At 34.4% G+C, this 25,819-nt stretch overlaps 2 protein-coding genes and 1 pseudogene across 6 annotated transcripts in view; 1 reads left to right on the top strand and 2 right to left on the bottom strand.

The window, feature by feature from the left end:
- Positions 1-25,819, bottom strand: part of MLF1 (myeloid leukemia factor 1) — a 919,514-nt gene that overhangs the window by 308,135 nt on the left and 585,560 nt on the right. The window lies entirely within an intron of this gene.
- Positions 1-25,819, bottom strand: part of RSRC1 (arginine and serine rich coiled-coil 1) — a 405,306-nt gene that overhangs the window by 245,509 nt on the left and 133,978 nt on the right. The gene's annotated exons all lie outside the window — the stretch shown is intronic.
- On the top strand, positions 8,670-9,327 carry LOC126948290 (60S ribosomal protein L15-like; annotated as a pseudogene).

Below are 25,819 nucleotides of genomic sequence, written 5' to 3'. Positions count from 1 at the left end.
ACTCGGGGTACTGAGGCAGGAGAATCGCTTGAACCCAGGAGGCGGAGGCTGCAGTGAGCTGAGATCGTGCCACTGCACTCCAGCCTGGGTGACAGAGCGAGACTCCATTTGGGCGGAGAAAAAAAAATTGAGGGAAAAGTGCAACATGTGGATATTTTTCCTGAAAACAGCAAAGTTTGAGTAACTCAGACATTGATTATCCAAGTCTTCAATTATTAAAGTCTTTTGATGATTTTCTCTTCCTTCTGTTGTTGTTCTGTTTAACTTGTGTTCTCCTATTTAACTCAACAGGAAACTGAAAACTAAGGTATAATTTTAATCAAGTAAGCATTTAATAGTGCTAGGAAATAATAATGAAGTCTTTCCTTGTTTAATGAATCAAACTCCTCAGCCTACCTTTCAAGATTCTTGCTCAAGTCAAATGATTTGCCATTTCCTAAAGACCTCTTTGCACTTCCCAGCACTTAAATTGTCATAGTATTTGTCTAAGTGAACTGACCTTCTCAGAGATTCCACCTGTGAGGAAATACTGAACAGAGTTTGTCAGGCGCTGTACCAAGCGCTTTACATAATCCGCTCACTTAACACTTATGATTTTATCATAAAGAGATGTAATTATTATACCTATTTCATAGATGAGATAAATGAGCTCAGAGAGATTAAGCAGATCACACTACACCGTTCAGGCTCAGCTAGAAAATTGAATTCAATTCCCAAACTTTAGTCAAGGGAGAATTTATTACTGTCAATTCTAAAAAACAATAACCTCAAGAATAAAACAAGATTTTACAATATTCCTTTACTCCTTAATTGGAAACATGTTAGGAAGGAGGCAGCAAAGTGATGAGGATTCAAGTAACAATAAACACTAACCCTGATTGATAGGCTACTATATGCCAGGCGCTGAACCTGGTCATTTACACTTGCATTCTCATCAAATTCTTACAATATTCACAAAACAAATACTGTATAAATAGCTAACATATTTATACAGTTAGGAAAATTTTATAGTGTACAGTAAAGATCCATAAAATAAAAGGAAATGCCATTTTTCACCTAGCAAACAAGCAAAGGTGAAAAGAAATGATAATGTTTCCACTGTTGACAAAGGTGCTGAGAATCAGGTATCCTCATGCACTGCCAGCGGAAGCAGAAAACAACACAGGTTTTCTAGAGGGCAATTGGGAGAATGTATCAACATTCTCAATAATACACACAAAGCCTTTGCCTCACAGTCTACTTCTCTAAGTTTATCCCAATGATACATTCACAAAATATTAATCACTCCATTGTATTTAATACAAAAAAACCCTAAGAACTAAATGCCCAATAATGGCAAACTGTCAAATAAAATATAATAACCACACAACAGAAAACGATATCACCATTAAAAATTGTGACGTAGTTATATATTTTCACAAAATGGTCTTGTGCTATAGTAAGTATTTTTTTTTTTTTTATAAAGCATGTTACAAAATGTAAGAGGGTAGGTTTTATACATCCATGTGTACAGTGTGGTACATGTGTGTTTATCTAAAAAGATATAAACCAAAAAGTAAACAGTATTTGACAGTGGAATTATGAGTGCTTTTTTTGTTCATTCTAATTGTTTATATGTTTTCTAAAGTGTCTTCCATGAAAAAAAAATATTAGTCCAATTTTTAAAATATTTAAAAAAAAATCCTCACAGCAGTTTTATTGAGTAGTGTATTATTCTGGGTCTACATTCAGCTCACATTTTTCCTGTTATCTATAATCATAAATTATTTATGCACATACCTTTTACCTCTAGTGTTCACTTTGAAAACCTTGTCTACATTTTTGTTCACCCTTATATCATCTACATAATTTAATACAAATAGAATCTTTCTAATTTTGGTATGTGATTATCTAAGCTATAGATTAATTCAATTTAGAGATGGAGAATGTGAAATAGAGATAAGGAACACAGTTATGTTCGCAATGCACGAGACAAACAGAAATAGTGAACTCCTCAATAATGTATCCCCACTTTATCTATGTAGTTTTGGCTCCTATCACTAACTACCAAAAGTCCTCCAATACCTTCTCCCTAACATCAATGTCTTCATATCCCAAGTCTATGTCATTGTCCTCTTTATAATCTACCTTACCTGACTAACAATTTTCTGCCAATATGTAACTCTTCTCAAACCAGTTCATTATCACCTCCATAATTTTGCTCATCCATTCATCTACCTAAAACAATATTCTCTTCCTCTCAAAATCTACAAATTCTTATATTTATTGTACAAGAACCAATTAAACTCTCACCATGACTATGTTCATAATAATTTCTTAATCTCTAAACTTAATGTCTTTTCTGACATTTAATGGGTAAGCGCTAGGATCTTTGCAAATGTCCCAAGTTGAAAATGCAATAATGCATGTAAAGTGCTCAGCACACTGCATTTAGCAAATATTACTAATTATTGTCAACATCATCATTACTACACAGACCTTTGATGAGGATTGTCCAATACATTAACATGAGAAGAAAACAAAACCACTGTGAGATACAGTGCTGAGCAGGTAGCAGGCTTTATTCATTGGCTAAGTTACATGACTCCTTCACAGCATCCTCTCAGAACACAGACTTTAAGTCATGCCACACAAAAATTACAAATTGTCACAAACAACAGGCCACATCACTTTGACTAGACAGAATATTAAATCTGTGGATATCAAGGTCAAATGTACTGCCCTTATAGAAAACTCACAATAGTCTGGCACTTAATTATCAGTAATTATTTTATGTGGCTTCTATGTATATATCCGTTTCCCAAGTTAATTACTTGCTTAGGTAAACCTGCTTTGTTACCACATGAAGCTCTTTGATAAGCATAGACAGGGCTGGGGGTGGGGAGGTGGGTATGGCTGAGTCATTGGCTGCATCTCCCTCCAGAAAACTGCAAAGCACTGGCTGTTTACCATGTATGTGTAGCAGTATGAGGAGGGCAGCTTTCTGCCATGAGGCCTGCCAGGCAAAACCCTGTAACTGCCAATGGTTATGTCTGATTGGTCACACATAGAATTTTGGCCTGGAACCAGTTTCCTCAGTTACCATGTTACTCATAGGCTTCCCTTCAGTTTGACTTTTTGAAAGAGAGAACTATACACATACTCTATCTCCCATTTCCTACCTCCCACCACATCCAAAAATTACTCTTGGCTAAAGTCATCAGTGGTTCCCCCATGTTACCAAATCCAAAGTCTACTTTATCATCTTTCTCTTTATACAATTCTTAGAACCATCTGATACTGTCTAACATTCATATCCATGTTGATAAGCCCATGCTGAACTCATGTTCAATACTTCACAGCCTTTCCTCACTTGTCTTTTATAATATTACATCATTCAGGTTTTCTACATTTTCTCAAAAAAATGGCTCTTCTATTCTCTTGTAATTTCATGCTCTTCTCTCTAGCCACCAAAGGTAAGAGCTCCCCAAGGATCAGTCCTGGGCCCTGGTCTTGTGCTATACTTTCTTCTTAATCCATCTCACCCTCACACACAGCATTAACAGCAACCTATATGTACATGTGGGAAAAATGCATATCATTCATAAGCTCCAGATTCATTTATCCTGTTGTCTATTTGACATCTCTATTTGGGTATCTAATAAAACAAAAACAAAAACAAACAAAAAAGCTTATGCTCAATAGATCCAAAACTAAATTCTTGAGTTCTTCCTTCAAAACTGATCCTTTTCAGTATTTCCTATTTCAGAAAAGGATTATATCATTCATCCTTTTGCTCAAGCCAAAAACCTGGGAATCAACCACTTCACTTTCTTCTCTTTCCCCCTACAAATACAATCTATCAGTTAGGCCTATTGATTCTACCTCTTAAGTAATCACAAAAACTATCTATATTTGTATCAACTGCCATCATCCTAATTCAATTGCCATGACCTCCAACCTAGTTTTTCTTAATTCTGTCATAGCTGTTTTCCCCACTTCCACTGTTGTTTCACTCTCATCCACCTATCCCAAAACAGCCAGTCTAATCTTTTAAAAATGAATCACTTCAGGCCAGGTGCAGGGGCTCACGCCTGTAATCTCAGCACTTTGGGAGGCCAAGGTGGGTGGATTGCCTGAGCTCAGGAGTTCGCGACCAGCCTGGGCAAAAGGGTGAAACCCTGGCTCTACTAAAATACAAAAAATTGGCAGGGCATGGTGGCATGTACCTGTAGCCCCAGCTACTCAGGAGGTTGAGGCAGAATTGCTTGAATCTGGGATGCAGAGGTTGCAGTGAGCCGAGATCATGCCACTGCACTCCAGCCTGGGCAACAGAGCAAGATTCCATCCCCCCCCCCAAAAAAAAGAATCACTTCATTCTCAAGCTCAAAACCCTTCAATTCCTTTTCACCAGAGCTATCATGATTTGCCCCCCACCACACACACACATAAACATTATTTATTCATTCAACAACTATTACTGAGCACTATCTCTGGGCCAGATTCTGTGATAGGTATTATGGAAACAATTATGAACAACATAGACTAGGTCATGTGGAGCTTAAAGACAGGTATAAAAACCATCACACAAATATATAATTAGTACCTAATCATTAGTTACTAATAGTTTAATTAATTAATAAACATGTGATATGAAAAATATTTCAGAAGTTAATACAGGGACCTATCAGATAGAATGAAAGGAAAATAAGAACTGGTTTAGAAGGTCAAGGAATTATTTCCTCATTTTATTCCACTGTTATGCTCGCTCACTACAGCCTTCTTCTTGGGTGTATTTGTTATGCTTTTTAAGCTACCCAGAATCTGAATACCATTCCTAATTTGGTGAGCTTTGAATCCAAAGTATTCCAAATATAGGATGACATGAATTATACTAGGAAATTTGAATAGTTAATTAAAGACAAGAATAAAAAGATTATTCTAGGTGATAGTAGCAACAGAGCTAAGTCCAGTGGCAGCAATGTCAGAGGCAGTGGTGGTGGCAGTGCCTGCATACTACCTATACTCATACCATGGTATACACAGGCAGCAACACCAGCTGATCAGTCTTCTTTTCCTGTCAATTTTGACAGTCTGGTTTTCCAGAGTTCCCACTGATTACAATAAGCTACAAAATAGTTCCACATAATCTATGTTTATTTATTTACTTGCAATCTTTCCTAATAGAATCTAAGCTCAATAAGCACAACCTACATCTAGGAAGGAGGAAGTGGCATGGGGGAAATCCTAAAGGCTTGAAATACCACTGTATATAAGAAAGACTTTTGTTTTTTTCCAGTTCACATAAAGTGGCAGTACAAATGAAGATTCTTCTAGGAATTACTTCCTCATAATAAATGGTTTTATATCTGCCTGCATAAAATAAAAAACCTATATTCAATTCATGGATAGTTTTCATCAAATTTTTATTAGTAATACTTAAAGGCCAATGGAGAATTTAAAAGTATGCCAGCTTATTTTAAGCTGAAAGTACAAATCAGGGATCAGCAAACTATGGCCTATAGGCCAAATCCAGCCTGTTTCCTGTTTTTGTATAGCACATGAGTTAAAATCGTTTTTACATTCTTAAATGTCTGGGAAAAAAATCAAAATAATAATATTTTGTGACACATGAAAATTACTGAAATTGATATTTTAGTGTCAATATATAAAGTTTTGTTGGGACACAGCCACACTCATTCTTTTATGTATTTCTATGGATGCTTTAATGCTATTAACAATAGCTAAGGAGTTGCAACAGAAATCATGCATGGCACTCTCATTAGTTTGCACTGCTGCTCAGGGCACAAAAAAATCACAGTAACAGCATAACTAAACGGAGTTTCAAGGGCCTTACAAATTGCTGTGATGTGACATTTAATTTTTAATACCAGTGTATAACAATCATATCAAAATCAGAAAAGAATAGAAAAGGAGCCTTCAAATGTCCTTTTTAAGGCACAGTGAAGTGTGGACTATTTTATCAAATTAAATGGCAATTCATTGTGCTTATTATACAATGGCACTAGAGTTGTGCTGGAAAAATAGCATATATGTTGATTTTTAAAAATAGTATATACTTGACATGACACTCTTTACAGTATTTCCAACTCACAGGAAAGCAACAGTACAAAAAAATAGAATATTTAAAATGGAATATCTCATCACAGCAGAATTTCTTCACAAAAATAAAACAATAAAAATGAGTTTCTGAGTGGTGCATTTGTCAACCAATCAATGAAAGCCATTTACCAAAGATGACTTAATTAGTGTTCTACTGCAGTCAAAGAAATGTGTCCAGAGAAAATAAACTTGCTTAAAACTATTAGACTTTCAGCAAGAACAGTTGTTCAAACTGTTGAAGACACAGGGAGTATCATCAATATGTCCAATGAAGAGATAAGGCAAATGAGTTCAAGTGGTTTAGCTTGGCTCTTCATGAGCCAACAGACGTCAGAGATACTGCTCAGTTGTTTATTTGAGGAGTCAATGCTGAATGTGAAATGACTTAAGAATTAGCCTCCATGAAAATTATGAATAGAACATGAGAATATTTTCAACAAAATTGAGAAAACACTCATTCAGTACAACCTGATGTGGAATCTGCTAAGATGTGTTACATATCATGGTAAACAATAGAGAGCCGAAAGAGGCTTAGTTGGACAAATCTACAAAGCTTGTGAAAATGTAAGTCTGTGAAAATTTAAAGCCTACAGTTATTCACTGTATTATTCATCAACAAATACTTTGTAAAAATATCTGAATGCAAAATGTGGTATTCAACCAGAAGTGTCAACAATGAACCTCACTTGCTCTTGTGGACTTGTCCATTGTTGGTTGTATGATTTTTTTTGACAGATACAGACGCTGAATATCCTGATTACTCCAACATATGGCAGCAGTTTGATGTCTTAACAGTGGTAGAGTCTAATTGTGATGTTTCACATAAGGGATCAATACTGAAATTTTCTGACTGAGAAGAACCCCCTCAACCACTTTTATCCTAAACCACTTTTAGCTTCAGCAGCAGGCATAAAAAAATGCATGTTGTACACATGTACCCTAGAACATAAAGTATAATAAAATAAAATAAAATAAAATAAAATAAAAATGTTCCTTAGCTGGGCACAGGGGCTCATGCCTATAATCCCAACTACTAGGTGGAAGCTGAGTGAGAGGATTGCTTCAGTCCAAGATTTCCAAAGGCTGCAGTGAGCCATGACCCTGCCACAGCACATAAGCCTGGCCACAGAGTGAGACCCTGTCTCTAAAACAAAAATAAATAAATAAATAAAAATAAATTTTAATGAGCTCAACCTAAAATTACAAGGCAAAATGGTGCCTATATGCAAAATTCATACCACAGTAAAGCCATTTCAGTAATAACTGATTTTGTTTGAATCACAAAGTAATGTCAAACTGCTTTATATACTTCCCATGCTGTCAAAATTAAAAGAAGATATTCATTCCGACACACATTTCAAGGAGTGTTTTTTGACCTCACATTACAGTTCCAGCAGTATTCTTCTGCCCTTAATGCAAGTGCAAAGAAAATTTCCATATTCACAAATCCACTTAACTGCACAACTGAGGAGGTTCTACTTCAATTGGAAGTGATTAATCTGCAATATAATAACTAAAAGACAAAAATCAAGAAAAGAATCTAACAGAATTTTATAAATGCCTTTCAAGCAATGAACATGATCACAGATTGCAACCAAATTTGGCAATACCTATCTGTGTGAAGACATTTTCAAAGATGAAATGTTTAAAATCTCATTACAGATTAGCATTAAAAGATAAATGTTTGTAATCAATTCTGATAACAAGGAACATTAATTTAGAACCCTAATCAAGTAAAGTGCTAAGTCCCCAAAAGGAATTCCATTTTAAAATTTATGCATTTTAATTACAAAAAATTTTGCTAAATAATTATTTACACTTTGAATTTTGTCCAAAAACTGTGGATATTTATTTTTTCTCATTATAGATTTATGTTTACAGGATACCTTCAATTTTGCCTCTTAGCCCACAAAGCCTAAATATATATATACTGTTTAGCCCTTTGCTGAAAAAGTTTGCTGATATCTGGTCTGAATCAGTTGAATTCTAATTGTGTTCAATTTATATATCCATATGAGTCAAATATATGAGTCAAAATATATGAGTCAAAATATATCCATTTTTGACTTTAGGAAATGGGGGGATAGGAAGCCAGAGGCAAAAAGAGATGAGTTGTTTTCTTCTCATTTTGATATCTGCATGACAATCACTAAGATAAATATTGATAGCATTTCAAAATCTAAATGACAGATATAAGTTAATAAATAACATGCAACAAAATACAAAGGAGAGCTAAATCTAAAAGTTGAGAACATCATCAACTTCTTCCATCTGCTTTTAGTCTGCTATCAAAAAAGGTAATATTGTATTAATTTTAGGTAATAAAAATACTGGTCAAAAAACTAAGGAAAATGATTATTTAAAAAAATAAATAAACTAAAGTATAGGACCAATAAGAAAAATACTAAAGGAGACAAATTTTGTCTTCCACAGCATCAATTCAACTCTTTACAAACTGAGAGTTTGAGAAAAGAGGGGTAACATGAAAAAAGATAAATGTTAATTATTCTATCTAAAGGCTAACGTTGGTGCCTTTCTGTCTGGCGGCAGCCATCAAGCAAGCCAAGATGGGTTCATACAAGTACATCCAGGAGCTATGGAGAAAGCAGTCTGATGTCATCATGTGCTTTCTTCTGAGGATCCACTGCTGGCAGTACCGCCAGCTCTCTGCTCTCCACAGGGGTCCCTGCCCCATCCGGCCTGATAAATTACGCAGACTGGGCTACAAGGCCAAGAAAGGTTACGTTATATATAGGATTCGTATTCGCCGTGGTGGCTGAAAACGCCCAGTTCCTAAGGGTGCAACATATGGCAAGCCTGTCCATCATGGCGTTAACCAGCTAAAGTTTGCTCACAGCTTCAGTATGTTGCTGAAGAGGAGTGAGCTGGACGCCACTATGGGGCTCTTAAGAGTCCTGAATTCTTACTGGGTTGGTGAAGATTCCACATAGAGATTTTTTGAGGTTATCCTCATTGATCCATTCCATAAAACTATCAGAAGAAATCCTGACACCCATGGATCACCGAACCAGTCCACAAGCACAGGGAGATGTGTGGGCTAACATCATCTTCAGGCCAAAAGGGCCGTGGCCTTTGAAAGAGCCATAAGTTCCACCACACAATTGGTGGTTCTCACCAGGCAGCTTGGAGAAGGCGCAATATTCTCCAGCTCCACCGTTACCACTAATATAAGTAAAGTTTGTAAAATTCATACCTAATAAACTATTTAGGGCAGTCATGTCTGCTTACAGGTGTTATTTGTCCATTAAAGCTAGTCTGCAGATAACTTCATGAATGTCAAATTAAGAAAGTTAAAGTGCAATAATGTTTGAAGACAATAAGTGATGTTGTATCTTGTTTCCAGTAAGATAAACATTTTTGTCTTTGCTTTATCTTACTAGGGAGTTATATGTCAGTGTATAAAACATACTGTGTAGTATGATAGGTTTAAAATAAATTCTTTAAAAAAGGAGTACTGAAACTAGCCCTGTAGATTTGTCTGGTGCATGTGATGAAACCTGCAGCTTTATTGGGGTGATGGCAATGTTCTGCTGGTTTACTTTCAAGTGGCTGAGTTTTTCAGTTTGGCAGGTACAGACTTTTTAAATTGGGCTTTGCTTTAAAAATTGTAGGATGGGAGGAGGACATCTTAACTATGTCATGATTATATTTAGAAAATTACGGGGACAAATCGGGGTTAGCCTGAGGAAAACTGCCTCAGTCTCCACAGTACCATTTTAAGTTCACATAAAAGGTGAAAGCTCCTGGTTCGGTGCCATGGCTTCATGGCATTCAATGGTTAGTGGTAATGGTATTAACACTAGTATGTTTTGAAACTGAATGTTAGATAAAATTATCAGTCTTAAGGTTGGTAAGCCAGCAATCAATATGCTAGGGTGGGAAGCTGGTGAGCCAGTGGCCGTTAGATAAATACCTTTAAAGTGTGAGCTTAGAAGTCAACCTTAAAATATGTAACCGTAACACTAATTTGTGATCATTATGAAACCCTTCAGTCACATTCAGGGGAAAGTAGTTGGCTATAAGTACCTCATTCTTATTCAGTCTTAAAAACATCTTGGTTACCCACTGTGTCTACTCCCATAGGCTACAGAAAAAGTCATACAAGTGCATGGTTTCCACTTTCAGTGAAAGTATACCACCACTTCCATCATGTCTTCCAGGAGACTAGGCTACTGCTTTCCAGGGTGAATTTGAGTGTGAAGGAAATGTAGACAAGGAATTGTCCAATTCTAAATTCTGACTTTGCTGACTTAATTTAAATGCTTGCTTCTCTGAACCAATTTTCTCCTATCTTCTCTAGGGGTTTCAAAAGGCTTAGTTAATTGATTTCCAGGAAATACTCACAGCAAGTTCATAAAAGTTCTTGAGACCTAAATTTCTTCTCAAAAAAAGAAAAGATCTTAAGTCATACATTTTGATTGTGTAGAGGTTGTTCAACTAAAGGAATAAATGTCTATTAAACTAAAAAAAAAGAAAAACAAAAGACTAACAGCAAAATCAGAAAGAAACATTCCAGTACAGTGGATAAAAATGACTTTTTCTTCATTAATTAAAGATATTTTAGCATAATGTTGAATAATCAGTTTTACAGGCATCGAATTTTTATAGAACAGGTTATATGAAATCCCAAACATGTTCTCAACACCTCAGCATACCCCTAAAATTCACTGTTCTAAACGTTAAAAACACTGTTTAAATCTCATTCATTAAACGGATACTCTTTATCTATTAAAGAATACGTAAACAGAAGTCTTAAAATACATAAACAATGCCAAATGGCTTCAGTTTGCAAATGGGCAACACTGAGGAAGCACTCTGAATGTTTCAATTTTAAGTTATTTTATAGGGTCATTACCATGTTTATGATAAAATTTTTAACACTTAAATCTGCATAGTGTTACACTATAAAAACAACAACGATACATTTCACAAAGCTTAATACAGTTAGCAAACATGACTCAAGCAACTACCATGAGAAAGAGAGAGCCTGAGAGAGTGAGAGTAGGAGTGAGAGAAAGACAGAAGGAGAGAGAATGAATGGAATCCAAAGATTGAATATTAAGAAATGTCCCTGCTTGCTTCTCAACTGATTCTACATATTTTCCCTCCGAGATTATTATCATGTTTTAACTCAAAGAAAGTAGACCTAGTGTAATACTTATTTAGTATGGTGATGCTTATCAGACCTTAGAAGCACACTGACATTTTTATAAAGGTTCTCAATATATCATATCAATATAATACATGTTTTGAATGGCTAGACTTCGTATTACAGGAAATAGGCCTCACTGCTAATATTCATACTGAAAAGCCATTGTGGTAGAAGGGGGGATAATTTATCCATGAGTTCCGTATTTTATTAAGATTTACACAACATAAGAAAATATAACTGCTTACAAAGAAAAAAGAAAATTGACTTTCAGAACCTTACATTTTGAATCCATAAATAACAATTAAAAGATATTTAGCTTATCTCCACAAGAAGATGAATCTGTATGTATATATGTATGTGTGAAGACCTTTATGAATGGAAAATGTGTATGATTTAGACTAGGGCTAGGTATGTTTACTACCTTGAACATTTAATACTAAATGGAATCTACAAGTTTTAACTATATTAATCCTCCAATAATAAAAACTATCTGAACTAATAAAACAAAGTTCCAGGTTTATAAGTTATACATTAACAATGCATTGAAATTGCCATACGTCATTGAGATGATTCCTGAATATAAACAGAACCATTAAGACAGAGGAGATTAAAACCTGCATATTAATTTCCACTAATATCAGAAGATAAAAACACAAAAACAGGTTCTTTTTTTTAACCTCTCAAAAGGTAGTACTCATAGTTATATAAGACAATGTCTTTATTCTCATATATACCAGGTTTTAGTAAAGGGGAACAATGTTTCCAATATATTCTCCTTTAGTTCAGAAAAAACACATTTATAAACAGTTGGAGGAGGAGAAGGAAGAAGGGATAATAAAATAAATGGGTAGAAAATGTAAACAACTGATAAATCTATGTAAAGGGTATATGGGAGTTTCTTGTACTATTCTTCAAACATCTCCAGAGTTTGAATTTACATCAATAGTTATCAAGGGAAATAAAAGTTATTAAATTTAGCCAAAAGTTTCAGTTTTTACTAACTACAATATTCTCTTTGCAACTATTTTCTATTTCTTGAAAGCCCATATAATCTTCCTCTACACCCAATTACTACTGTACTTAAATTAATCAAATTTAATTCTGGAAAAAACAATACTAGTCTTAAAAATTTTTTTGAAAAACGTAAGATTAAAAACTTCTACACAAAGAATAATCTCCAAAAGAAAAGATGCAAATAAAATGACTATAATAATCTTTTGTTTTTTATTTGCAAGTATAAATCGGAAGAAAAACAAAAGCCTGGAACATAGCATCTGTCATATCAGAATATAAAAAGATGATCCTGGCACAAAATGAAAAAGCTCTAATTCATTTGCAAATCAAGCCTGCCGGTTCCATTTCAAGCTGGCGGTAACTGTCAAGAGTTAACAAGATAATCACTTTCAATCCTGCCTTCAATGGTACATTACACTGTTATTCCATTCAATAAGGCCGTTCTTTGGGGCACTAGATGAATGGTTTTCATTTCTAACTCACACAAAAAGTTGTGTGGGGAAAAAATCCACGGAGCTTAAGAAAGAAATCCCTTTATGGGCATTTATCTGCCGGTACTTGCTTTTAGGCAAAATGAGATATTTTGAAACATCAGTGTCCATTCACTTCCTCTATTCCTTTAGGCCCTTAATCCGTTGGAAAAAAAATTGGCACATGAGAAAAGTGCAAAAGCAATTTCATTTTTAAAATTATCAATGCACATTAAACAAAAATTATTTAAATGATTCTATGCAAATACAATGCTATTATACTCAAAAGACTAATATTAACCAATCTCCTCCTTATCTCATGGTAACCCATGTAACTTTCTTAGATTACTCACCTATACTCTGGGTGAAATGCAGGTGCTTAAAATTTCATATTTAATTCTTGTTGTGTTCATAATGACTTGTACACCTCAAAAGGTTAAAATACCTTTCCAAATTATTCCTAGTTCAATGAAAATGAATTTTAGATAGATGTTATCTTTATAATGCATTTATCAAAAAGCATTATAAAAGTTTTTACTATTTCATGATGTAATTTAATTTGACAAACAAATGTAGGTAAGATAGCTATATAATTATTTTTGCAAAAATATTGAAACTATATATTAAAATATATATATGTTTGCTTCATACAAAAAAATAGAGTGCAAAGACTTATATGCATCTACCAGTAATAGACAATTAGGCCATCTTTAAACTATAGTCTATGAGAGTAAAAGAATATTAAAATCTCTACTCTGCTCATGCAGGCCTATATCCATCAAATCTATCCGACATCAGTGTAAATTTATAAGAACCATCTGTGTATGGATCACAACTTATTATTCAAGTCTATTTAACAATAGTAACAATTAATCTTTCCCCACCTACTCCCTCAATTCAGGAAATAATATTGCTATATATTGCCTATGTAAATCATAATCTCCAGCCAAGACTTTTAATCCTTTTATAATCCCTTATTAGAGGAAAATGTGGATTTTTAAAACTCATAGTACAAATGTCCTATGAAGGACTTAAAGTCCTTCTAAAATCTTTACTTCAAAAAAATTAGTGTATTTTGTATCCAAAGGCTTTAAGAAGTTAGAACATTCATGTTTATGACTACAAAGGCTACGCATGTAAATTTTAAAATTCAGATGATTTCATGAATTCAATATGACATGGGGATAATCCTTTTATAAAAGGGAGAAGTCTTTCTGAGGCAGCCTAAGTTCACCCAATTCTTTCAAGTTCCAGTATGACTAATCATTTATCCTCCAAAAGGTAAAAATTATCCCTATTCTTAAAATAAATTGTAAAAAGATGGAGAAAAAAATGTATGGGAAAATAGTTCAGAAAGTTTTACATTATCAGATAGACTTGATCACTAATATTTAAATTTTAGATTAATAATCTAAACTTTGTCATTGTGAATAAATTATAATGAATCTGTATATTTTAAAGTCCTTATAAAATTTAAGCTATAGCAGAAAACCAGGAAACTTAAAACATAAATGCCTATGCTTAAATCTATTGTATGTTTTAAAAAGCTTGCATGATATTATAAAATGACAATAATGTTAAGAAAACCTTACTCTCTTCCAAATTTTAAACCCTTGGTACCAAACATGTTAACACACCAAGTAAACAGTGAGTATTATGGTATACTCAATAAATTACGATGGAAATACATGACTACAATGTGTAAAACCATTCTGTGACATTACAAATTCCTAAAGAACCCTACAAACACAAAGCTACTGGCAGAGCACAATTCCATTAGAGCTTAGTATTGTGAATCAGTCCCCATACAGGGTGAGGACACTAAAGTCACCCTATCATCAGGGTACCCTATCCTTTTGTTGGGTTCCAAGATCATGGTTTACTCAGGAAGTAGAAATGTTTGATTTTTCAGCTTCAAGCTGCCCTGCTGCAGACTCTTTCCATTATTAGATCCCTGGGGTTAGCTTTAAACAAACACAGCAGCAAAGGCAGCAGGGAGTATGATGGATCTATACATCAACATTGGAACAGCAATGAAGAGTGCTGGAGGAACAGCACAAGCCTTGGACAAAAGCTTTACCGAGAGTCACAAGTGGGTTCCAACAAGCAACCTGGTGTCTTGAATTATGTATGCAGTTGCTCCTATCTGTTACTCACACTGATACCAGGAAACAAAATCTTCTGTCTACAGAAATACAGCTTCTAACTTACAGGGATATCTACTAACATAGTAAATATTTGCTTTCAATTTCTTCAGTTAAAAGAAGTTCTTCATAAATTACATTAGAAGCCAAGAAATGTTTTCTTGTTGTTCTTGTTCTGGTATCTTCAAGATATCAAAAGAAACAAAAAAACGGAATAACTCTTTAAGAAAGGTAAAATAAGAAATCTGTTTTCTGGGCCAAGCACCTATAATCCTAACACTCTGGGAGGCCAAGGCAGGTGGATCATGAGGTCAAGAGATCAAGACCATCCTGGCCAACACGGTGAAACCCCGTCTCTACTAAAAATACAAAAATTAGCTGGGTGTGATAGCACATGCCTGTAGTCCTAGCTACTTGGGAGGCTGAGGCAGGAGAATCGCTTGAACCCGGGAGGCAGAGGTTGCAGCGAGCCGAGATCGCGCCACTGCACTTCAGTCTGGTGACAGAGCGAGACTCTGACTCAAGAAAAAAAGAAAAAGAAATCTGTTTTCTGAAAATACTAAAAGCATGGTAGTGGGGAAAATAAACTTCATTATCAAATGAGTAAGGCAGAAGGGAGATAAACTTATTAGCATGTAGGAATGAAATATTTAAAAGGCTTTCAAAATTTGAGAATATGATAAAACTTCATGAAGATTCTCATATATCATACACCATAAACTAACATTAGTTATATTAACTTACCACAAAAATTTAAATGAAGCAAACGAATGAAAGAATTTTGTAAATATCATTTAGACACCTACTTGGATATTTTAAACATATCTGAAATGAATGCCCATATTCATAAAGAGGTCCTAAAAACCAAAGTAGTATTTTAAAAGGTGAACAACATAACAATTAAAACTGGAAATTAACTGTCAATTCAGCGAGAAAAAAATCAAATGATCTATTACTCTATAAAAAGTTTCTCAACCTTAATGATAACATTTGAGAAATAAAAATCAAAATAATATCCTTTATTTGCTGCCTACTCAAGCAGCAGAATTTTAAGGTTATAATCTTTTTCAAATTGGTTGTGGGGAGATGACAGTCTCATATAATTGTGTATTTTCAGTGAAAGATAAATACCTCAAATAATATATTATTGATATTTAAAATAACAAAGCAAGTCTACTATTAACAAAAATGTTCAAGAATTTCATGCATTTATAAATGATCTGCAATAGAGACATAAATCTAAGCTTTAGTATAAAAATTATTTCAAGTCATAGTACCTTTAAAGGTTTTGTTTTAATGTAACTTAAAATTAAAATTAAGACTAATAGTGAAGGAGTGGCAGAACAAAACTGCTGACAGAAAACAATTATAATAACTAAGTAACATAGTAAAACAATGTATTTATGGACACCAAACAGAATCCAAAAAGCCACCACAAATAGTCTAATCACAAAAATCTCACTTGGAAGTGAAGAGTTACTGTTATATTTATTGTTTTATTATTTTCTGGTGTTGGGGCACTCCTATGGCTATGGCTGCAGAAACACAATAGCAGAAAACCCCAGCCTTTGGGCTCAAGGTTCCAGAATCAGAATTCAGGGCTAAAAGAACACAAAAATGTAAAATGGAAATGCAGGCAGGAAGAGAACCACAGAAAGAGTATGATCCAAATCTGAATACAAATTATGTCAAAACTCTTGACTAACAGCTAAATTACACATACTTGGGGGAAATTTTCAGGGAATCCAGCAAAAAAGTAGCCAGAGATTAGAGAGAAATATACCTTTGATTTTTTTTTAATTAAGTGTATTAACCAAATATGTACATCTCTGGTGGTAGAAAGGTGAAGAAGAATGAACTTGAAGTATCTGAGGACACATTGTAAACTGATAGAGCAGCTGAAAATGAAGCAATCAACCACAGCAGCAAAACAGAGTGAGCTCTACCTCTACTTAAATTCTTAGCTGACAATAAAATTACATAGAAACAGGAAAGACTATGCCACACGGCCAGTCTAAAAATATAACAATGGGAAGCCCTAATGGTACAGAAATATTAGATAGTACCTATAGTTAGAAAAGGACCTTTATAGTTTCCGGTTAGAAAAGTACAAAAATAAAACAATAATCCCAAAGAGAACACAGCTGAATCCAGAGTGGCTATGTTTTTTTAAGCCCCCATAAACAGCATAAGAAAAGAGTAAATTAAAACTATTAGTGAACCAGATATTAGTTTTATCATATAAATATTTATTGGCAGCTATTATAAATTGTTTAAATATTGAAGGAAAAATAGTGTCAATGAATGGATGGGTCTCATCAGAGATATGGAAACTATACTTTTTCAAAAAGAAAATTCTAAAAGTAAAAGCAAAATACTAAAAAACTCATGAAATGGGCTCAAGAAAGAAAACAGAAAAAAAAAAATCAGTGAACGTAAAGAAAGACCACCATAAGTTACTCAATTTGGAGCACAAGAAAAAAAATTTTTTTAAATGAAGAGGACCTCATGAGATCTGTAGGACAATAGCAAGTGGTCAAACATATGTGTAAGGTCCACCAAGAGAAAAAGAACAAATGAACAAACAGAATATCTAAAGAAATAATAGCAAAAAATTCCCAAATTTGGGGAAAAACACTTATTTACACAGACAAAAAGCTCACTGAAAAGTGAGCTTTTCAGTTTGGCTACACACGAACAAAAATCACTCTTACACATGACAGTCAAACTTCTGAAAGCCAAAGATAAAAAGAAAACCTGGAAAGAGGCCAGAGAACAAAGATGCAATTATAAGATTACAGCTAACTTTTCATCAGAAACTATGAAAGCCAGAAGACAATGGAACAACTAATTCAAAGTGATGGGCAAAGAAAAAAATTGTCAATCAAGAATACATACATATTTGAGTGGCAGCAAAATCTATCATTCAAAACTGAAGGTGAAAAAGGCTGGGCATGGTGTCTCATGTCTGTAATCCCAGTACTTCGGGAGGCCAAGGCAGATGGATCACTTGAGCTCAGGAGTTTGAGATCAGCCTGCGCAACATAGTGAAATCCTGTCTCTACAAAAAATACAAAAATTAGCCGGGCACAGTGGTGTGTTCCTGTAGTCTCAGCTACTCAGGAGGCTGAGGCAGGAGAATCGCTTGAGCCCAGGAGGCAGATGCTGCAGGGAGCCGAGATCATACCACTGCACTCCAGCCTGGGCAACAGGAGTGAAACCCTGTATCAAAAAGAGGGGAAAAAAAGAAGGTGATATAAAGACACTTTTGTTTAGGATAAATATAATGGGATAAATTAAAGTAGAATGGAATAAACTAAAGATGCATTTTAACAGGTTAAGTTTAAGTTGTAATTTGTGGAGGAACAACTAAAAATAAAACAAGGTGATACAACTTTAAAATCAATAAAGAAATTAAAACATAATGTTAAAAAGTATAAACTACATCCAACAACTGCCAAGAAACTCACTCTTTTCAAGTATCAAATGTAGAACACTAAAAGAAATCAATATATTTCAAAAGACTGTCTTACAAAGCATACTTTGAGAATACAACAGAATGAAATTAAAATTCATCAACAATAAAACATCTACATAAGCTCAAAATATATAACAATTAAAAATAGTGCTTACAGAAACTTTACAGCCTTACATGTTTTTACTGGAGAAAGAGATCCACATTAATAATCAACTTTTCTCTTTCAGTAGCTATAAAAAGATCAAAGTAAACCTAAAGTGAGGAGAGAGTAAGAGAAAAAATTAAAGAGAAAAAATGATGAAAAAGAAAACAGACTACAGAGAAACAGTAAGATTCTCTGTTTTTCCAAGAACAAACACTATTAATTTTGATAAATCACCTTTAAAAATCAACTGCTTCATAGCATAATATTCATACTGTACTATACTGTTGGTATGGATGAAATAACAGACACATAGATAAATAAAACAGAATGCAAAGACCAGAAAAGGACTCACATATATAGGAAATTTACTTTTGCTAAATTATCAAGGCATCAATGGGAATTCAATCAAAATGGCAAAGTGTTTTAAAGGTGGCACTGAAATAAATGGCATCTGTATATGACCAAAAAAATCATCTCTACCTCACATCATAAGTCAAAATGATCATAGACATAAATGTAGAAACTAAGCCTATAAAGCTACTAGAAGAAAATCTTTGTGGCCTTGAGGTAGACGAGGTTTTTAGCAAACATCAAGAATGAAAAAAGCCGATAAGCTGCAATTTATCAAAAGTAATAGCTTTTTAAATTGTTAGCTTGCAAGTAGGGGAACAAATGTAACACCTTTTGTTCCTCAAAAAGCATACTTAAGATTGGAGTAAATTTTTTTTTTTTTTTTTTTTTTTTTCAGACAGAGTTTCACTGTTGTCACCCAGGCTGGAGAGCAATGGCATGATCTTAGCTCACTGCAACCTCTGCCTTCCAGTTTCAAGCAATTCTCCTGCCTCAGCTTTCCGAGCAGCTGGGATTACAGGTGCCTGCCACCAGGCCCAGCTAATTTTTGTATTTTCAGTAGAGACAGAGGTTCACCATCTTGGCCAGATTGGTCTCAAACTCCTGACCTCCGGTGATCCGCCCACCTCAGCCTCCCAAAGTGCTAGGATTACAGGCAAGAGCCACTGTACCCGGCCTGGAGTAAAATTTTAAATGTGTCAACACATTGACACTTCTGCCTGGAACAACCAAAACCAGCAACAATAAGAAAAAAATTCCAAAATGTATTTTTTTAAAGTTGTGCAAGATCCTGGAAATTAGGCAACAAAAAAATAGTAACTACTGAGAGTTAAGAAACAAATGTATGAAGGCCTATAATTACAGGTCCCAGTGCAAAAAAGGAGAACTCAAGTAGAGCTTGGCAAACTCCTTGATTTGCAGAGTCAGCGCTGGCAGTCCAGGGAGACCAAGGCAGTTAGAGTTCACAAGACAGAGTATGGCAGATGAGAGCAGCACAGAGACAGATCAGGGAAATCTTCAAATAGTCAGCAAAGTACTAATCAGCGCATGCCTGTAAAGGCAAAAGGAAACACAATTTCAAAGAACTGGAGATCACTGCCTGGTGGTCATACTAAGTGAGAAATAGTGCCCATTCCAACAAGCCAGGCAGGAAAAACTCATAACTCATAAGGCATAGGTTAAAATATCCAGGACGTTCATGCCTCAGTTGTGGGGAACAGTTAGCACTACATTGAGCACCACTCCACACCCACCAAACAAATCAAGACTTAAGGGCATAAAACTGTTTCCAAGGAACTTAGCTGCATCTCAGAACAAAGTTTAATAATGTTCACAGGGCTGAAAAACTATCCAGACAAATCCAGTAGAGTGGTTGGAGATTTCCAATACTCTCTCAATATTTGATAGAACAAGTGAATAGATAATCAGAAAGGACATAGTAGACGTGAACTTCACCATCAACCTATCTGACCCATTTTACACTTAGAGAACAGTTCACATAAGAACAGCAGAATACAAAACTTACTCAAACCATTCATCAACATAGAGCTATTCTAAGCCATAAAATGAGTCTAAATGCATTTAAAGGATTCAAGTTATACAAAGTATGCTTTCTGGCACAATGAAAGCAAATTAGAAATAGGTTACAAAAAGATATCTAGAAACTCTCCCAAAATTTGGAAACTATATGCCATGCTTCTAAATAACCCATGGAGAAATAACAAATCAAAGGAAAAATAGACATTATTTAAATTGAATGAAACAAAAACATAACACACCAGAATTTGTGGGATGCTGCTAAAGAAATACATGTATAGTACTAAATGCCTACATGAGAAAAGCTGAAAGGTTGCAAATCAGTTTTCAGCTTATACCTTAAGAAACTAGAAGAGGAGAACTAAATCCAAAGTAAGCAGTAAAAAGAAAAATAAAACAGTTCAAAGTGGAAAGCAATGCAATAGAATGCAGAAACATTACAGAGAAAAATCTATGAAAACAAAAGCTGGTTCTTTAAGCACATCAATGAAACTGACAAATTTCTAGCCAAACTAATAAGAAAAAAGCAGTAACAACAAATTATTAATATAAGAAATAAAAGAGGTGACATAAGTATAGACTCTACAGACACTAAAAGGATAAAAAGAGAACATCCTGAATAGCTTTATGTTTATAAATTCAACACCTTAGGTAACAGTTTAGGAAAGACACAAACTATCAAAACTCTTCATGACTAAAACACCAAAGCAATGGCAACAAAAGCCAAAATTGACAAATGGGATCTAATTAAAGAGCTTCTGCATGGCAAAAGAAACTACCATCAGAGTGAACAGGCAATCTACAGAATGGGAGAAAATTTTTGCAATCTACCCATCTGACAAAGGGCTAATATCCAGAATCTACAAAGAACTCAAACAAATGTACAAGAAAAAAAACAAACGACCCCATCAAAAAGTGGGCAAAGGATATGAACCCACACTTCGCAAAAGAAGACATTTATGCAGCCAAGAGACACATGAAAAAATGCTCATCATCACTGGTCATTAGAGAAATGCAAATCAAAGCCACAATGAGATATCATCTCACACCAGTTAGAATGACGATCATTAAAAAATCAGGAAACAACAGATGCTGGAGAGGATGTGGTGAAATAGGAATGCTTTTACACTGTTGGTGGGAGTGTAAATCAGTTCAACCATTGTGCAAGACAGTGTCGTGATTCCTCAAGGATCTAGAACTAGAAATACCATTTGACCCAGAGATCTCATTACTGAGTATTAACTGAAGGATTATAAATCATGCACACGTATGTTTATTGCAGCACTATTCACAATAGTAAAGACTTGGAACCAACCCAAATGTCCATCGATGATAGACTGGATTAAGGAAATGTGGCACATATACACCATGGAATACTATGCAGCCATAAAAAAAGGATGAGTTCATGTCCTTTGCAGGGACATGAATGAAACTGGAAACCATCATTCTCAGCAAACTATCACAAGGACAGAAAACCAAACACGGCATGTTCTCACTCATAGTTGGGAAGTAAACAATGAGAACACCTGGGTACAGGGCGGGGAACATCACACACTGGGGCCTGTTGGGGGCTAGGGGGCTGGGGAAGGGACAGCATTAGGAGAAATACCTAATGTAAATGACGAGTTGATGGGTGCAGCAAACCAACATGATACATGTATACCTATGCATCAAACCTTCATGTTCTGCACACGTACCCTACAACTTAAAGTATAATTAAATAAATTAATATATTAATATATAACAGCCAATGGAACACCCATATATATAAAGTAAGTGTTATCAGAGCTAAAGAGAGAAATAGATTCCAGTACAATAGCCGGAGATTTTAACACCCCAATTTCAGCATTAGACAGATCATGTAGAGAGAAAGTCCACAAAGAAACTTTGAACTTATGTGCACTATCCAGCAAATGGACCTAATTGATATTCACAGAAAATTTCATCTAATGGCTGCAGAACACTCTTCTCCTCAGCTCATGGAGTATCTCAAGGATACACTATGAAGCCACAAAACAAGTTGTAAAAATTTCAAAGACATTAGAATGATATCAAGTATCTTCACTGACTGCAGTAGAATAAAACTAAAAATCAAAAAGAAGAGGAATTTTGTAAACTATACAAACCATGGAAATTAGATGATACGCTTCTGAATGATGAGTGGCTCGATGAAGAAATTAAGTAGAAAAATTTAAAAATTTCATGAAACAAATAAAAATGGAAACACAACACATCAAAAATCTATGGGATACAGCAAAAGCAGTATAAAGAGGAAAGTTTATAGCAACAAGAATCTACATCAAAAAAAGCAGAAAAATTTTAACAAGCCAGTGATACATCATAAAGCAAAAGAAAAAGAAGAGCAAACCAAACCCCAAATTAGTAGAAGTAAGATTAAAGCAGAAATAAATGAAGTTGAAACCAAAAAACGTCAAAAAATCAATGAAAGAAAAAGTTCGTTTTCTGAAAAGAAAGTCAATTAACAAACCTTTAGCCAGTCTAAGAGGAAAAGAGAGAAGAACCAAATCAATAAAATCAGAGAAGAAAAACAAGACACTACAACTGATACCACAGAAACTCAAAGGATCAATAAATAAAGGCTACTATGAGAAACTATATGCCAAGAAATTGGAAAATCTAGAAGAAATAGAAAAATTCTTAGACACATACAATCTACTAAGATTGAACCATGAAAAAATACAAAACGTGAACAGACCAGTATCAAGTAATGAGATCAAAATCATAATAAAAAGTCTCCCAGTAAAGAAAAGTCCAAGGCTCAATGGCTTCAATGCTGAATTTACCAAACATGTAAAGAACTTATTCCAGTCCTACTCAAATTTTTTCAAAAACTAGAGAAAGAAGAAATACTTTCAAGCCCATTCTATGAGGCCAATATTACCCTGATACCAAAACCAGACAAAGACACATCAAAAGAAGAAAACTACAGACCAATATCCCTGATGAACACTGATGCAAAAATCCTCAACAAAATACTAGCAAACGGAATTCAACATAACATTAAAAAGATCACTCATCATGACCAAGTGAGATTTATCCCAAAGATGCAAGAATGGTTCAACATATGCAAATCAATTAATAGGATACATTATATCAACAGAATCATTTCAATTAATGCTGAAAAAACATCTGATAAAATTTAACATCCCTTCATAATAAAAACCCTCAAAAATCTGGGTATAGAAGGAAAACATCCCAATGTAATAAAAGCCATATATAACAGACCCACAGCTAGCATCATACTGAATGGGGAAAAACTGAAAGCCTTTCCTCTAACATCTGGAACAAGACAAGGATGCACACATTGACCACTGTTACTCAACAGTGTTACAGAAGTCCTAGCTAGAAAAATCAAACAAGAAAAGAAAATAAAGGGCATCCAAATTGGAATGAGAAAAGTCAAATTATCCTTGTTTGCAGATGATATGATCTTGTATTTGGAATAACCTAAAGACTCCACCAAAAAACTATAATAACTGATGAACAAATTCAGTAAAGCTGCAAGATACAAAATCAACATACAAAACTCAGTAGCATTTCTACATGCCAAAATCTGAAAAAGAAATCGAGAAAGTAATCCAATTAACAATAGCCACAAATAAAATTAAATACTTAAGAATTAATTTAACCAAAAAACAAAGATCCCTACAATGAAAACTATAAAATATTGGTGAAATAAATTGAAGAGGACACAACAAAAGGAAACATTTCATATTTATGGATTGGAAAAATCAATATTGTTAAAATGTCCACACTACCCAAAGTAATCTACAGATTTAATGCAATCTCTCTTAAAATACCAATGAAATTCTTCAAAGAAATAGAAAAAAAAATCCTAAAATGTATATAAAACCACAAATGATCCAGAACACCCAAAGCTATCCTGAGCAAAAAGAAGAAAACTAGAGGAATCATATAACCTCACTTTAATAAAACTAGAGCTATAGTAACCAAAATAGCATGGTACTGGCATACAAACAGACACAGACCAATGGAACAGAGTAGACAGCCCAGAAACAAATCCACACACCAGTGAACTCATTTTCGACAAAGGTGTCATGAACATACACTGGAGAAAGGACAGTGCTGGGAAAACTGGATATCCATACACGGAAGAATGAAACTAGACCCCTATTTCTCACCATATACAGAAACCAATCAAAACTGATGAAAGACTTAAATTTAAGACCTTAAACTATGAAACTACTACAAGAAAACATTGGAGAAACTCTCCAGAACATTGTTTTGGGCAAAGACTTCTTGACTAATACCCCACAAGCACAGCCAACCAAAGCAAACACAGACAAATGGTATTACATCAAGTTAAAAAGCTTCTGCACAGCAAAGGAAACAATCAACAAAGTAAAGAGACATTCTCCATGTGACAAGGGATTGATAACCAGGATATATAAGAAACTCAATAACCTCAATATGAAAAAATTTAATAATCTGATTTAAAAAGTGGGCAAAAGACTTGAATAGACATTTCTCAAAGGAAGACACACAAGTGGCAAATAGGTATTTGAAAAGCTGTTCAACATCACTAATCATCAGAGAGGTGCAAATCCAAACTACAAAGAAATATCATCTCACCCCAGTTAAAATGACTTTTATCCAAAAGACAGACAATAACAAATGCTGGCGAAGATGTGAAGAAAAGGGTAGCCTTGTACACTGTTGGTGAAGTGTAAATTAGTACAACCACTACGGAGAACAGTGTGGAGGTTCCTCATAAAACTAAAAATAGAACTACCATATAATCCAGCAATCCCACTGCTAGGTATATAACCAAAAGAAAGGAAATTAGTATATCAAGATTATCTGCACTTCCATGTTTATTGCAGCACTATTCACAATAGCCAAGATTTGGAAACAACCTAAGTGTCCATCAACACAGAAATGGATAAAGAAAATGTGCTAACATATACACGACAGAGTACTATTTAATCATAAAAATGAATGAGATCCTGTAATTTACAATAACACAGCTGGAACTGGAGGTCATTACGTTAAGTGAAATAAGCCAGGCACAGAAAGACAAACTTCACATGTGAGAGACAAAAATTAAAACAATTGAGTTCATGGAGAGAGTACAATGATGCTTACCAGAGGCTGAGAACGGTAGTGGGGTGTGGTGGGGGAAGTTAGGGTGGTTAGTGGGTACAAAAAATATAGACAGAATGAAAAAGATATAGTATTTGACAGCACAAGAGGATCGCTACATTAATTAATAATTTATTACACATTCAAAAATATTCAAAATAACAAAAAGAGTATAATTGAATTGTTTGTAACAAAAAGGATAAATTGAGATGTGGATACCCAACTTACTCTGATGTGATTATTGTGCATTATACTGTATCAAAATATCTCATGTACTCCATG

This window comes from Macaca thibetana, chromosome 2 (genome assembly GCF_024542745.1).
Source record: "Macaca thibetana thibetana isolate TM-01 chromosome 2, ASM2454274v1, whole genome shotgun sequence".
Taxonomy (NCBI): Eukaryota; Metazoa; Chordata; class Mammalia; order Primates; family Cercopithecidae; genus Macaca; species Macaca thibetana.
Note: the sequence above shows the minus strand (reverse complement) of the source record. Positions and strands in the feature narration are given on the sequence as shown.